The following is a 13904-nucleotide window of genomic DNA, read 5'->3' on the forward strand; positions in this document are numbered from 1 at the left end:
GGGATGTCTTTCCATTTTCTGACATCCTCTTCAATTTCTTTTTTCAGGTCATTATAATTTTCCCTGTATAGAACTTTTACTTCTTTTGTGATATGAATTCCTAAATATTTCATTTTTTTGGGTGCTAGTGTGAATTGGTGTGGCTTCTCTTATTTCTCTCTCAGTGATGTTTTTGTTAGTATATAGAAATGCCTTTCATTTTTGAGTATTGACTTTGTATACAGTTACAGTGTTGAGTTTATTGATCATATCTAGGACTCTTTCAGTGAGCATTGGGGGTCTTCTATGTAGAGTATCATGAAATCTGCAAATAATGATAATTTAACTTCCTCTTTTCCTGTCTTACTCCTTTAATATCTCTCTGTTTAATTGCTCTGGATGATATTTCCAGTACTATGTTGTATAGGAGTGGTGATAAGGGACATCCTTATCTTGTGCCTGATTTTAAGATAGAGGCTTTCAGTTTTTGGCCTTTAAATATGATGCTGGCTAGTGGTTTGTCATAGATGGGCTTTATCATATTGAGGTAAAGACCATCTATTCCAATTTTCTGTAAGGTTCTTATCATGAATGAGTGTTGGACCTTAACAAAAGTTTTTCCTTCATCTATAGAAATGATCATGTGATTCTAACATTTGGCTCTATTAATATGGTGAATTACATTTTACTTATTTATTGTTTTATCGGTACCAGGGATCGAACTCACGACCATGTGCTTTCAAGGCAGGCACTTATGCCACTGAGGTAAATTCCCAGCCCCTACATTTATTGATTTGTGCATGTAGAACCATCCTTGCATGCCTTGGATGAATCCCAATTGTTCATGGTGTATAATCTTCTTGATGATTTGCTTCATCCTGTTTGCAACATTTTATTGAGAATTTTTGCATGTATGCACATTAAGGGAGGTTGGCCTGTAGTTTTCTTTGTTGGTTGGGTCTTTCTCAGGTTTTGATACTAGAGTATTATTTGCTTCCAGGAATGACTTAGAAAGAATTGTTTCCCTTTAGGTTTCACTGAAGGGTTTGAAGAGTGTAGGCATTAAGTCTTCTTTTTATTTCTTGTAGAATTCTGCACTGAATCCATCTGGGCTGGGGCTCTCCTTTGTAAGTAAGGACTTCATTACATGGTCAATTTCATTCATAGAAATTGGATAATTCAACAGTTTTACATCTTCTTGACCAAACTTTTGTAGTTCATGTTTCTAGTATTCTATTTCTTCTATGTTACCAAACCTATGAGAGTAGAGGGTTTTTTTTTTAATTTTATTTAAGGAGAAAAAGAAAAAAAAAACAGAAGAAGGGTACAAGTTATACAGAATTTCAGAAACAATAAACAGTAGGAAATCACTAGTTAATAGATTACATATTGTTCTCTTAGAAATAGTTGTTCAAGTTACAAAATTAAAGCATATAAAGTGGACTTTCAAACAGTGAGACCAAATAGTTTTGTTCAGTGATCTAACAAAACTCAGTAATATGGTTATCTATCTTATACACTTAAATATATATGCAGTTATATCCTTTAGAGCACTTTATTTTCTTTTCTTTTGTACAATTACAATTACACATTTTGGGTTTTATTACTCCCACAGTTCTTATTACTCTTTTTTGAAGACAGTAAAACCAATTATGACATAACAGAACAGAGGTCAGTCAAATCAAAAGGATGGACATAATAGGTAATGTAAAAACAAAATATAAGGTGATCAACAATGGTTACCATACTGCCTCTTGCTATCTTAAAAAGAATTGCCTATATCATCAGTTATAATAAAATTGAGCATAACAGTAAAACATAAAACCAAAACACTGGAGACATTACAGGACTTTAAAAGAAAATAATAGTCAACCAGAGTGAGGGTCATAATGAACCTTATTGTCTTCACAGTTGTTGCCTAAACGTTCAAACTTGGTGCTATCAAGCAAAGCAGGAGAGTAGAGGTTTTTGAATTAGGTGTTGAGGATCTGCATTTCCACAGAATCTGCAGTGATTCACCTTTTCACTCCTTGTTGCATGAATTTGAGTTTTTTCTTTTCTGTTTTCTAATAAGGGTGGCTAGAGGTTCATCAATTTTATTTATTCATTCAAGGCACCAACTCTTTGATTCATTGATTCTTTGGATTGTTTTCTTAGTCTCTATTGGATTAATTTCTGCTCTGACTTTTACAATTTCCTCCCTTCTTTTGGCTTTGGGTGTGACTTGTTCTTCTTTTTTGGATGTTTGACACATAGCATCAGGTTGTTTATTTGTGTTTGTTCTGTTTTCCTGATGTGGGAACTCAGTGCAATAAATTTTCCTCTGAGGGCTGTTTTCTTTGAATCCCAGAGATTCCAGTAAGTTGTATTTGTATTTTTGTTTGCCTGTAGTTATTATTTAATTTCTTCTTTAATTGCCTCTGTGACCCACTGATTGCTCAAGAGTGTATTATCCAATTTCCTTGTGCTTGTGGAGTTTTTGCAGTTTCTTTTATCATTAATTTCTAGTTTCAGGGCACTATGGTACAATAAGATGCTTGGGATAATTTCAATTCTTTTGCATTTAATTAAATATATTCTGAGGGATAGTATATGGTCTTTTTTAGAGAATGTTCCATGTATTGCTGAGAAGAATCTATATTCTGATGTTGGATGGAACACTCTGTATAGGTTTATCAAGACCACTTGTTCACAGATGTGATTCAGTTCTGGCTTTTCTTTGCTAATTTTATGTCTAACTGACCTGTCCCTTTGTGTCAATAGTGTGTTAAAGTTTCCTGCTATAATTGTGTATTGCTTATTTGATTTTTCATTTCTGTTAATACTTGCCCTGTATAGCTGGGTGCTCTGGAATTTGGTACATATGTATTTAGGATTATTATTTTTTCTTCTTGAAGTTTTCCTCTAACTAGTCATTAGTGACCTTCTTTGTCTCTTTGGATGATTCTTGGTTTGAAGTGTAAGCTGGCTGTAAAAAGAATACTTTCCCCCAGTTTGGGGGGGGGGGTCCTGTTGCATGAAGTATTGTTTTCCATCCTGTGACTTTCAGACTGTGAGTTTCCTTTTGGGTAAGATGGGTTTCTTGCAGACAGATTATGGTTGGACGCTGTAATCTTTCCATTCAGTTTAATTGTCTGCTTTGCTTAGTGCTTTTTTCCTAAGTGTGTCTAAACTGTTTTCAGTATTCTTTGCAGGGTTGGTTTGGTGATCATGAAGTTCTTCAGCTGTTCTTTGTCATGAAAGTATCTTATTTCTCCATCAGTTTTTAAGGACAGTTTTGTAGGGTACATCAGTCTACACTGGAAGATGTTTTACTTTAGGATCTGAAATACTTTGCTCCCTGTTCTTCTTGACTTCATTGTTTGTGTTGAGAAGACTTCTGATAGATTTTCCTTTATAGGTGATCTGTCTTTTCTGTATAACAGATTCTCTTCTTATGTTGGATTTCTGGGATGGTGATTATTATATATCTGGGTGTAGTTTTATTTTGGTTATGGCTATTTGAAGTTCTGTATGTTTCACTAATCCATACATTAGTTTCCATTCCCAGATTTGGGAAATTTTCAGCTATTACTTCTGTAAATATCCCCTTAATATCCTTTGTGTTGTCCCCTTATCCCTATCAATATTAAGTTGTTTTCCTTTGCATCATATTGCAGCTGTTGAATTGTTATTTCCTGATTCCTTGTTATTTTTAAAAGATCTTTCTTTCCTGTTCACTAGCTGCCATCTTGTCTTCGAGGTCTAAAATTCTATCTTCACTTTTGAGGTGGTTTTGACAGTTTTCTATGGAATGTTTTGTTTCTTGCATATCTCTTTGAATATACTTCATGTGCTCTGTTTGTTTCTTATATTGTTCATTCAGGGATTCTTTTTGCATTGTTCCTCTAATTTTTTTTTATTTTACAAAGACTAAAATAAAATAAGAATAACAAAAAAATCAGAACAGAACAATATAAGCAACATAGTGTTTCACCACAAGACAACCCAACATAACAGTAGCTACCATAGTGTCTCTTTCCGTGAAATATTTGAGTATACCTTCATACACTATAGTATCAAACATAACAAGATAGTATAAAACCATTTAAGAGAACGAAAGTATTACAGGGTATTCAAAACCAACTAACAGAAAATGAACAATGGTTACTATATTATCTCATTTTCCATAAAAATGCGGTCTATACCATCATATATAATAAAATCCAATAAGATACACATTGATAAAACTGATGGAGACAGAAGAATAAAATCTTGGTAGGACTTCAAAACAAGATGGCATTAAATAGCACTAGCTATTATAATGTCTTATTTTCTTTATAATAGCTGTTCATACCATCACAGACAATAAAATCAAACAACACAGAATAAAACCACTCCAACTATTGAATGAAAACATTTTAAGGCTTCAAAGCAATATAATGGGAAATCATAGTTACCACATACTTTTATGTATTCTTACCATTTCTTAAACTAGGGAGACTATTCAGTATTAATACATGTGAGTTTGATTAATTTAACTTATGAATATGGTCTCAAGCTGTACCCATTTATTTATAAATATCTCAATGTCATCATTCTTTATAGCTGAGTACTACCCCATTGTATAAAAATACCACATTTTTAAAATCCATTCATCAGTTGGTCGACACTTAGGCTGTTTCTAAGATCTGGATATTACAAATTGTGCTGCTATAAACATGGGTGCACATATATCACTGTGGGATGATGTTTTCAATTTTTCTGGGAACATGCCTAGTAGTGGAATAGGTGCAACAAATGAGACTTAAAATCCCAGCTTTTTGACAAATCTCCAGACTGACCTCCAAAATGGTTGCACCAGTCTGCACTCCCACCAACAGTGCAGGAGAGTTTCTTTTTTCCCCCACAGCCTCTCCAGCATTTGTTGTTGGTAGTTTTCTTGATCCTGACCACATTCTCAGGAGTGAGATAGAATCTCAGTGTGGTTTAATTTACATTTCTCTAATGAGTAATGATGGACTTTTTTTCATGTATTGACTTGCCCTTTGTGTTTCTTCATCGGAGAACTGCATATTCATCTCAGATGCCGATTTTTGGATTGGATTTTTGGATTTTGGGGGTCTGATTTTTTTAATTCTTTATATGCTTTAGACAGAAGTCTTTGTCTGATGGAAAGTTCACTAAGATTTTTTCCAAGTTTGTGTGTTTTCTTTTCACTATGCTGGAAATTTCTTTTGACATACAGAAACTTTTTAATAGGAAGTGCTCCCAGTTATTGATTCTGGGTAGTATTTCCCATGCAGTCTGATTCCTCTTCATGAATTCTCTACTTACTTCTCTATCTTCAAGATTTTAACCCAATTTGTTTCAGTAGATTTAGTGTTTCTGCTTTAATATTCAGATCTTTGATCCATTTAGATTTTAATTTAGTACATGGTGATATACATTGTGCAGTTCTAGTTTTTGGCATATGGAGAGTCAGTTTTCCCAGCAGCATTTATTAAATAGACTATCATTTTTCCATTGAACATGTTTGGCACCTTCGTGAAAGATATGTAGATTGAGTGTGTTTGTAGCTGTGGTTGTATTTTCTAATCTATTCCATTGATCTACAGCTCAGTTTTTATTCCAGTACCAGGTTGATTTTACTCCAGTTGCTTTATAGTATAACCTCAAGTCAGGAGTTGTGATAGCTCTTGCTTTGCCTTTTGATTCTTTAATTGTTTTGCTTCTCAGGTCTCTTCTGGTTCCAGATGAATTTTGGGAGTGATTTCTCTAGATGTATAGGTATGTTGATGATATTTTCTTGGGCTTGCATTGAATCTGTATAACAGTTTTGGGAGAACGGCCATTTTCACAAAACTTATTTTTCCTATCCATTAGCAATGGATGTCTTTCCATTTTCTCAGACCCTCTTTAATTTCTTTTTCAGGGTAATATAATTTTCCCTGTGTAGATCATTCAGGTCTTTTTTGAGATTAATTTCTAGTTTTTTTTAATTTTTTGAATGCTAATATGAAGGGCATGGCATCTCTTATTTCTCTCTCAGTGATTTTTGTGTTAGTATATAGGAATGCTACTGATTTTTTTTAGCTTTGATTTTGTATCCAGCTACTTTGCTGGATTTATTTATTATATCTAGGCATCTTTCAATGGAGTTTTGGGAGTGTTCTATGTAGAGTATTATGTCATCCACAAATAATGATAATTTAACTGCTTCTTTTACTATCTTTACCCCTTTTATTTCTCTCTCTTGTCCAATTTCTCTGCCTAGTATTTCCAGTACTATATTGAATAGGAGTGGTGATAAGGAACATCTTTGTCTTGTGCCTGATTTTAAGGTAAAGACCTTCAGTTTTTGGCCATTTAGTATGACACTGGCTGTTGGTTTGTCACATATGGCCTTTATTATATTGAGGTAAAGACCATCTATTCCAATTTTCTGTAAGGTCCTTATCTTGAATGAATGTTGAACGTTGTCAAATGTTTTTTTTTTTTTTCTGCATCTATAGAAGTGATCATGTGATTCTTACTTTTGGCTTTATTGATATGATTGACTTGTGTATGTTGAACCATTCCTGCATGCCTGGGAGTAATCCTACTTGGTCATGGTGTATAATCTTCTTAATGATTTGCTGCATCCTGTTTACAATATTTTATTGAGGATGTTTGCATCTGTGTTCATTAGGGAGATTGGCCTATAGTTCTCTTTTTAGTTGGGTCATTCTCAGGTTTTGGTACTAGAATAATGTTTGCTTCCAAGAATGACTTCAGAAGAATTACTTCCCTTTTGATTTCATTGAAGTGTTTGAAGAGTGTTAGCATTAAATATTCTTTGTATTTCTTGTAGAATTTCACAGTGAATCCTTCTGGGCCTGGGCTCTTCTTTGTGGGTAAGGACTTCATTACATTTTCAATTTCATTAATAGAAATTGGGTTATTCAGCAGTTTTGCATCTTCCTGACCCAGCTTTGTTAATTCTATGTTTCCAGGAATCTGTCCATTTCTTCTGTGTTATCAAACCTATGAGACTAGAGGTTTTTGAAATAGGTGTTGATGATCTTTATTTCAAGAGTCTGCAGGGATTTCACTTTTTTCATTCCTTATTGCATTAATTTGAGTTTTTTCTTCCCTTTTTAAATAAGGTTTCTTAGGGGCTCATCAATTTTATTTATTCTTTCAAAGAACCACCTCTTTAATTCGCTGATTCATTGGATTGTTTTCATAGTCTCTATTGCATTATTTTCAGCTCTACTTTTTATAATTTCCTCCATTATTTTGGCTTTGGGCTTGATTTGTTCTTCTTTTTCTAGATGTTTAAGGTGTATCATTAGGTTATTGATTTGTATTTGTTCTGTTTTCCTCATGTGGGAACTTAGTGCAATAAATTTTCCTCTGAGGACTGCTTTTGTTGCATTCCAGAGATCCCAGTAAGTTGTATTTATATTTTTGTTTGCTTTTAGGTATTGTTTAATTTCTTCTTTAATTTCCCCTGTTACTCACTGATTGCTCAAGTGTGTATTATTCAGTTTCCATGTGTTTGTGTGGTTTTTGCAGTTTATTTTATCATTAATTTCTAATTTCATGGCATTATGATCTGACAAACATGCATGGGATTGTTTCAACTCTTTTCCATTTATTTAACTATGTTCTGTGGGCTAGTAAATAGTCTATTTTAGATAATGTCCTCTGTACTGCTGAGAAGAATTTATATTCTTATGTTGTTGGATGGAACACTCCGTATATTTTTAGCAAGTCCACTTATTCACAAGTGTAACTCAGTTCTTTGTCATGGAAGTATCTTATTTCTCTATCCATTTTGAAGTACAGATTTGCAGGGTACATCAGGTTTTCCAGCTTGGAAATCATTTTCCTTTAGGATCTGAAATACTTCACTGTATGCTCTTCTTGACTTCATTGTTTGTGTTGAAAAGGTTGTGGTGATTCTGTAGGTTTTCCTTTATAGGTTATCTGTCTTTTGTCTCTAATGGCTTTTAATATTCTGTTCTTATATGGATTTCTGGGATAGTGATTATTTTATGTCTGGGTGGAGTTTTATTTTGATTGTGGCTATTTGGGATTCTATATGACTCGCTAATCCTAATGTCAGTTTCCATTCTTATATTCAGAAATATTTAGCTATTACTCTTGTAAATAGCCTGTTGATATCATTTGTGTTATTCCCTTCTTTGTCATTTATCCCTATCAATCTTATGTTGTTTTGCTTTGCATCATCTTGCAATTGTTGAGTTACTGTTTCCTGATTCCTTTTTATTTTTAAAAGATCTTTCCTTTCCTGTTCACTAGCTGCTATCTTTTCTTCAAGGTTTGAAATTCTATCATCACTTTCATTGAGGTGGCTTTGAGAACTTTCAATGGAATTTTTGATTTCCTGTATATCTCTTTTAATTTTTTGCATGTATTCTGTTTGTTTGTTATATTGTTTATCCATGGATTCTATCTTTTTGTTTTCTTCCTCCAATCTTTTAACTGTGTCTTCTTTAGTTGTGTTCTGCATCTTTTTCATTTCTTCTTTTACTTGGGGGATTATTTCTAGTGTGATTTTCTTTAAAGCTTCCTGAAATTGCTTCTTTATTTCAGTTGCTATTATTTCAGGTATTTCAGATGTATTGCATATATTTTCTTCTATGTACATGGTCCCTAGGCTTTCTTGAGATAGGCTGGAGCTTTGAGATAGCATTTTTGTTTTTTATTTTATCATTTTCCTATATTTCTGTTCCATGTGTTTTCCAAGGCTTCCCCTATGCCTGTTGTAAATTGTCTCCTGTGTCCTTGGCTCCTGGGACTTAATGGAGGTTGTTGTATGTGGTCCAGTCAGGCCTACAGGACCTCCTGTGTCACTCCAGTGTTCCAGGAAGATGAGCAGGCACCTAACCACTATGTATGGTTGTCCAGAGCTCTCCCTGGGCTAGGACCAATGCCCTGGAACTCACTTCACATGCTCTCAACTACCCTGATGGAATAAGATCACTGGGTGAATTCTTGTCAGACTGCAATACCTCCCAAGCCTAGTCTAGTGTGGCTGGAAGAGGGGTGCCTCTTTTACCACTGGGAGTGATGATCTTAAACTCTCCTGGGGCTTCAGATGGTAAGCAGGAACTCACTCCCACCAGGAGCCCAGTTCCCTCTTCCAGAAATACTGTTCCCCAGATTAAAAGAAGGTCCCTGGGCATTGCCCAGGCAGGCCCAAAACCTGCAGAGCCCAGTCTAGTGTGGCTGGAAGCTGCGCACATCCTTGACCACTAGTAGCAATGATCTTAAACTCTCTCAGGGCTGGGAATGGTAAGCAGGAAATCTCATTGTCTAGGCTTGGGAACTTTGAAGAGATACTTGGAGAGAATGATTCATTGCCTCTCTACATCTGTTCTGATGTCTTTTGAGTTGATATGTCCATTTTTTTGATCAAGAAATTCAGGGTCACAGAACTGCTAATTATAAGCAGATGGGGGCCAAAGCAAAATATTAACTTCCAAGTTAGATCCCAGTTGATTCCAAGGTTTAGGTTTGTGTTTAGGTTTAGTGTTAGGGTTAGGATGATAGCTAGGACTAGATCTGGGGCTATGGTTAGACTAGGACTAGGGTTCCACCAAAGAACAGGGTTAAGATTAGAGGTAGGCTCTAAGTTAGGGTTAAGACTATTGTTAGGGTTAGGGCTCTGCCTATTACTAGGGCTGGAGCTAAGGCTAGTATTTAATCTGTTATAATTAAGGTTATGTTTTTGGTCAATGCTGAGTATAGTCAATGTTAGCATTGTGTTTCCACCAAGGTTAGGATTACAATTAGGACTGCTATTAGTGTTAGTGTCATCAGTCCACAGGTTTAGGGGCCTATTTGTGGTTCAGACCTAGTTCTATGTCTTGGGTTTCACCAGAATTTGGATTATTGTTTGTGGTAGTCTTAAATTTGAGTCTAGTGTTAGCCTTAAATTATGGCTTGGGCTAGTGCAACTATTTCACCAAGGTTAAAGTGAGACTTGGAATTGTAACTATGTTTAGGGCTAAATCCAGCCTATGGCTGTGAGTCCAGTAAGATTTTATTAAGTTCATACTTTATCATTATACTTCTATCAGGATTATAATTATAGTTAGTGTTACCATTTGTTTTAGATGATAATCAGGACTAGGGCTAGGGATCCACCAAGGTTAGAGTTAAGTTTATCTTAGAATTAAGTTTAGTTTAGATTTAGGGCTGGGGTAGGGCTAGCAATGATGCTCATGCCATGATTATGATTAGTTTTATTGCAGATGTTAGTGATAGAATTGTTAGTTTTAGGGTTTTTTTTTAATGTTTGTGTTTTGCCAGAGTTAGTTTTAAGGTTGGCATACAGTTAGGGTTAGAGTTTGAGTTACGCCATGACAAGTGCTAGAATTATAGTGGTGTTAAGTTTAGGGTTAGAGTTAGGTCTAGGTTTTGGGTTTCTCTCAGTTTAGCATTAGGTTAGGTTAAGATTAGGTTAACAACTGTATTAGAGTTTGCATTAGTGTTAAGGTTAGGGTTATATTATGTTTAATGGTAGCATTCTTCGAGGGTGACAGCTGATGTTAAGGATAAGGAGATGCTTGGAGCCAGGGCTAGATCTACAATTCCACCATAATTTGGGGTAGGGTTACAGTTAGGGTTATGATTTTGTTACTGGGTTTTCATGTGCTGAGGTCTTCTTCTGGAGGTTGTTCCTGAGCAAAATTCATGTTCATCACGAGCAAAAATAATATTAAAGTTTTACAACTCTTAAGGGTAATTAAAAAACACCCACATATAGTCTCTGTGGAATGAGTTGAGCCAAGTAAAATTAGAGAAAAGGATTTTGTACACTCTAGAGGGCACAAGTGAACTATCATGAAGTCACATGATAGTGAGAGCTCTAATGATGTTGATGTTCATCTTCATTTTTCCTTCCTTTTCTTTTTTTTTTTTTCATATTTCCCACACTGGCATCACATTTAGGTCACTATATGGAAAACCTGCTCAAGTTCTCATAAGTGGTCCATATGCAGGGTTTGGGGTACTGCTCTGAATATATGTCCTGTGATTTTGTAAAGGGCATGACACAAGAACTTTCTCAACTAATATTTCATGAACTCTTGGATTTTGTATTTAGCAGACTATGCCTACTTTCTTATCTAGATTTTTGCCACATGCTATCCTCCAGCTTGATTTCTCCCTGAGAGACACATAATCCCCATATTCTTTATTGGGTCTCAAGGGGGTGGGTGGTCTTTATCTTCATATAGGAACTTTTTGCTGAAAGTGGCTATATATTCTACAAATTGGGATTAGCTGCTCTCTGAATATGTTGCAATGCTGTAACTCACTGACTGGGTTGATGAAAAACGACAATGAGAAGATTTAGATGGTTGAGCTGAGAAAGCTTCAATGAGAAAAAGAAAGTAACTTTATTATTAGATTCGGAGTTAAAGCCTAAATGTGAGGGGCAGGTCCAGATTCTATGCTTCCTTTGCAGAAGAAAGTATGGCAAAGGAAGGTGTGTAATAAATTATTGAGAGATTGGCAGCCATGAATTTAGCAAGATTCCATTTGTTTATCAGTACTCAGAACAGTACTTGAACCTCACATTTAGAAGAGAAATCTCAGGTTTTCCAGAGGTTCTTCTGCATTTTATTTGCTTTAGATTATTCAAGTATGGCCAGCTTTATTCTAGAAAGTTGAAAGTAGTTATCTATCTCTGTCACATTACTCCATGGGTATGGCCAGTGTCACTGGAAAAGCAGTTCCATTGTGTTTTAATTGGTCTGCAAGAGTCGCTTTCATATATTTTCTCTAGTATGCTTTTGTTTGGAATTACATTGATTTTCTGATAGAAATCAAGCATCCATTTCAAGGATCAATCTTATATGTAATAAATTTAATATGATACTTGATTCCTTATATTAATATTGAGTTAAGGAGCATGGATTCTATGTTAGTGGGTAAGAAAGCCATATAACTTCCTTTCCTTATAATGTTTTCAAACATTGATGAAAATATTCTAAGAATTCAGTCTTCCAAAATTTGATAGTCTGTTTTCTTTCATGTCTTTTACAAGTTTTAACAGGTAGTGATATGCAAGAACCCATTTATTGAGAGTACATTTTAAAACAAATTCTTTCTACTGCCCTGATCTCCATAAGTGGGCATTAGATCTCCTTTCTCAACACTGATTACTGAAGCATTGAACATAAACTAGTTTTGTATAATCAAAAAAAGGATAACATTACAATAAAATGTGAAAATTGGTCCATAAAAGCACAAAATGACCCTTATTTCATTACTAAATTGAGCAGAAAACGTTGCTGTATAGATTTCTCTATTTATGAGCAAAGGCTGCTTGGTATTTGTGCAAAGTGCCTCTATGATTTTCCTGTTTCTTGATTCCCTTCTCGGGATTTTTCACAAAACCCATGTACACATCTTGATTTTGTAAATACTCACTAAGAAGGAAGCACTATACTTTTATCTGAACTATACTTTTATCTATATCTTTCAAATTCTCACAGATCAGTAATTTGAACTTATTTGTGGGAAAGTGATTGCTATTAACACTCAAAGAGTCCTAATGCTTTTCTTGAGAGCAGCACATTTGGGAAATGCTGGAAACATGCAAGTGACCATAGTGTGTGGTGACTTTGCCCTCCTCACATGCCACTTATTTTTCTGCTATTCCTCTTGAAATTTTTCACCTGAAGTTTTCTTAATGGGTGGAGTTTTTTGACAAATACACTCACTGGTGTACTCAGCAATATAACACATTGCTATGAGCACAATGAATCTCACTTCCTGAGCACTGCTTTCCATTTTGATTTTATGTATAGCTAAGGATAATGTCTAACAGGTGATGTAAAGTTCACTAATAAGGTATAGTAACAACAATCCAAGGTATTTTCTGTCATATACATATGGTACCTGGCAAAGGGCTGAAGATGAATTGTTTCACTCCTAAGCAATGCAGAGTGCACTCATATTGCAGTTGAGAAAGGAGATGTGTCCTCACTGCCTTCCATATACACTCTGTAATGAGCCTAGACACAAGGCCTGACTTGTACATGGACCTTCAGAGGCTTCCCTCTCCTGCCACTGCCTCAAGCACACACATGAGGATTCTTTGCTACCTGTGTCCCTTTCACAGTAACATATAAGAGAAGAAGTCTGTGGTCTTCAAAAATGAGAAATGTCACCATGTTTCAAGTGAATCATTGCTGGATCATGATATTAATGGGAATTACTACATTTCAACTGAGGGAAGTTTTTTTGTGAGCCATGAGAACATTCCAAGGTGATTTTCAAAAAGAATGTAAATTCTCTTTTAGCATTTTTCCTCTGTGTATCTTTAATTTATCCCAGTGCTGCCCAAGGGGTTTTTTACTCTTTCTTTCTCAGGGTGGCTTTCTGAATATGAGCTACTTCAATCCTTTCTCCTGTGGTTTCTTTGGTATATTTACTGATTTACTAACCTGGCATCTCTCTGGGGGGAAGCTTGTTTCCTGCTGTGCTAAATGAAATTTTTGAGCGTTTTATGTTAGATCAGCCAAATGTCTTCACAGAACCATCACTATACTACTAAGTGCTGTTTTACAGGAGGGACTCCCAGAGTTTCTCTTTGACCCCCTGATCTTTTTAACTGCATTGGATGAGGCAGGTATGAGCTGGATGAGGCAAAGTGGTGTCATGTTAGATGCTTAACTTTTCCTTTGCTTCATGAGATATTCCTGTTCTTCAGTAGGTATTTTCTTATACAATAATATGTTCCTATAGAACTAAGTTTTTATCACTTATATACAATACAGTACAAAGATATTTGGAATATGTGTTTACCTAGCATATTTTATGTGATTCATAAAACTCAACCTGTGGGGTTATTCACAATAGTTTTGTCATCTCTTTAGAGATGAAAGAAGTGCTTGATCTTGACTGCACCAAGTTTTGTC

The sequence above is a fragment of the Cavia porcellus genome, unplaced genomic scaffold (genome assembly GCF_034190915.1).
Source record: "Cavia porcellus strain 051 isolate PalLab524CR breed Dunkin Hartley unplaced genomic scaffold, mCavPor4.1 scaffold_9, whole genome shotgun sequence".
NCBI lineage: Eukaryota > Metazoa > Chordata > Mammalia > Rodentia > Caviidae > Cavia > Cavia porcellus.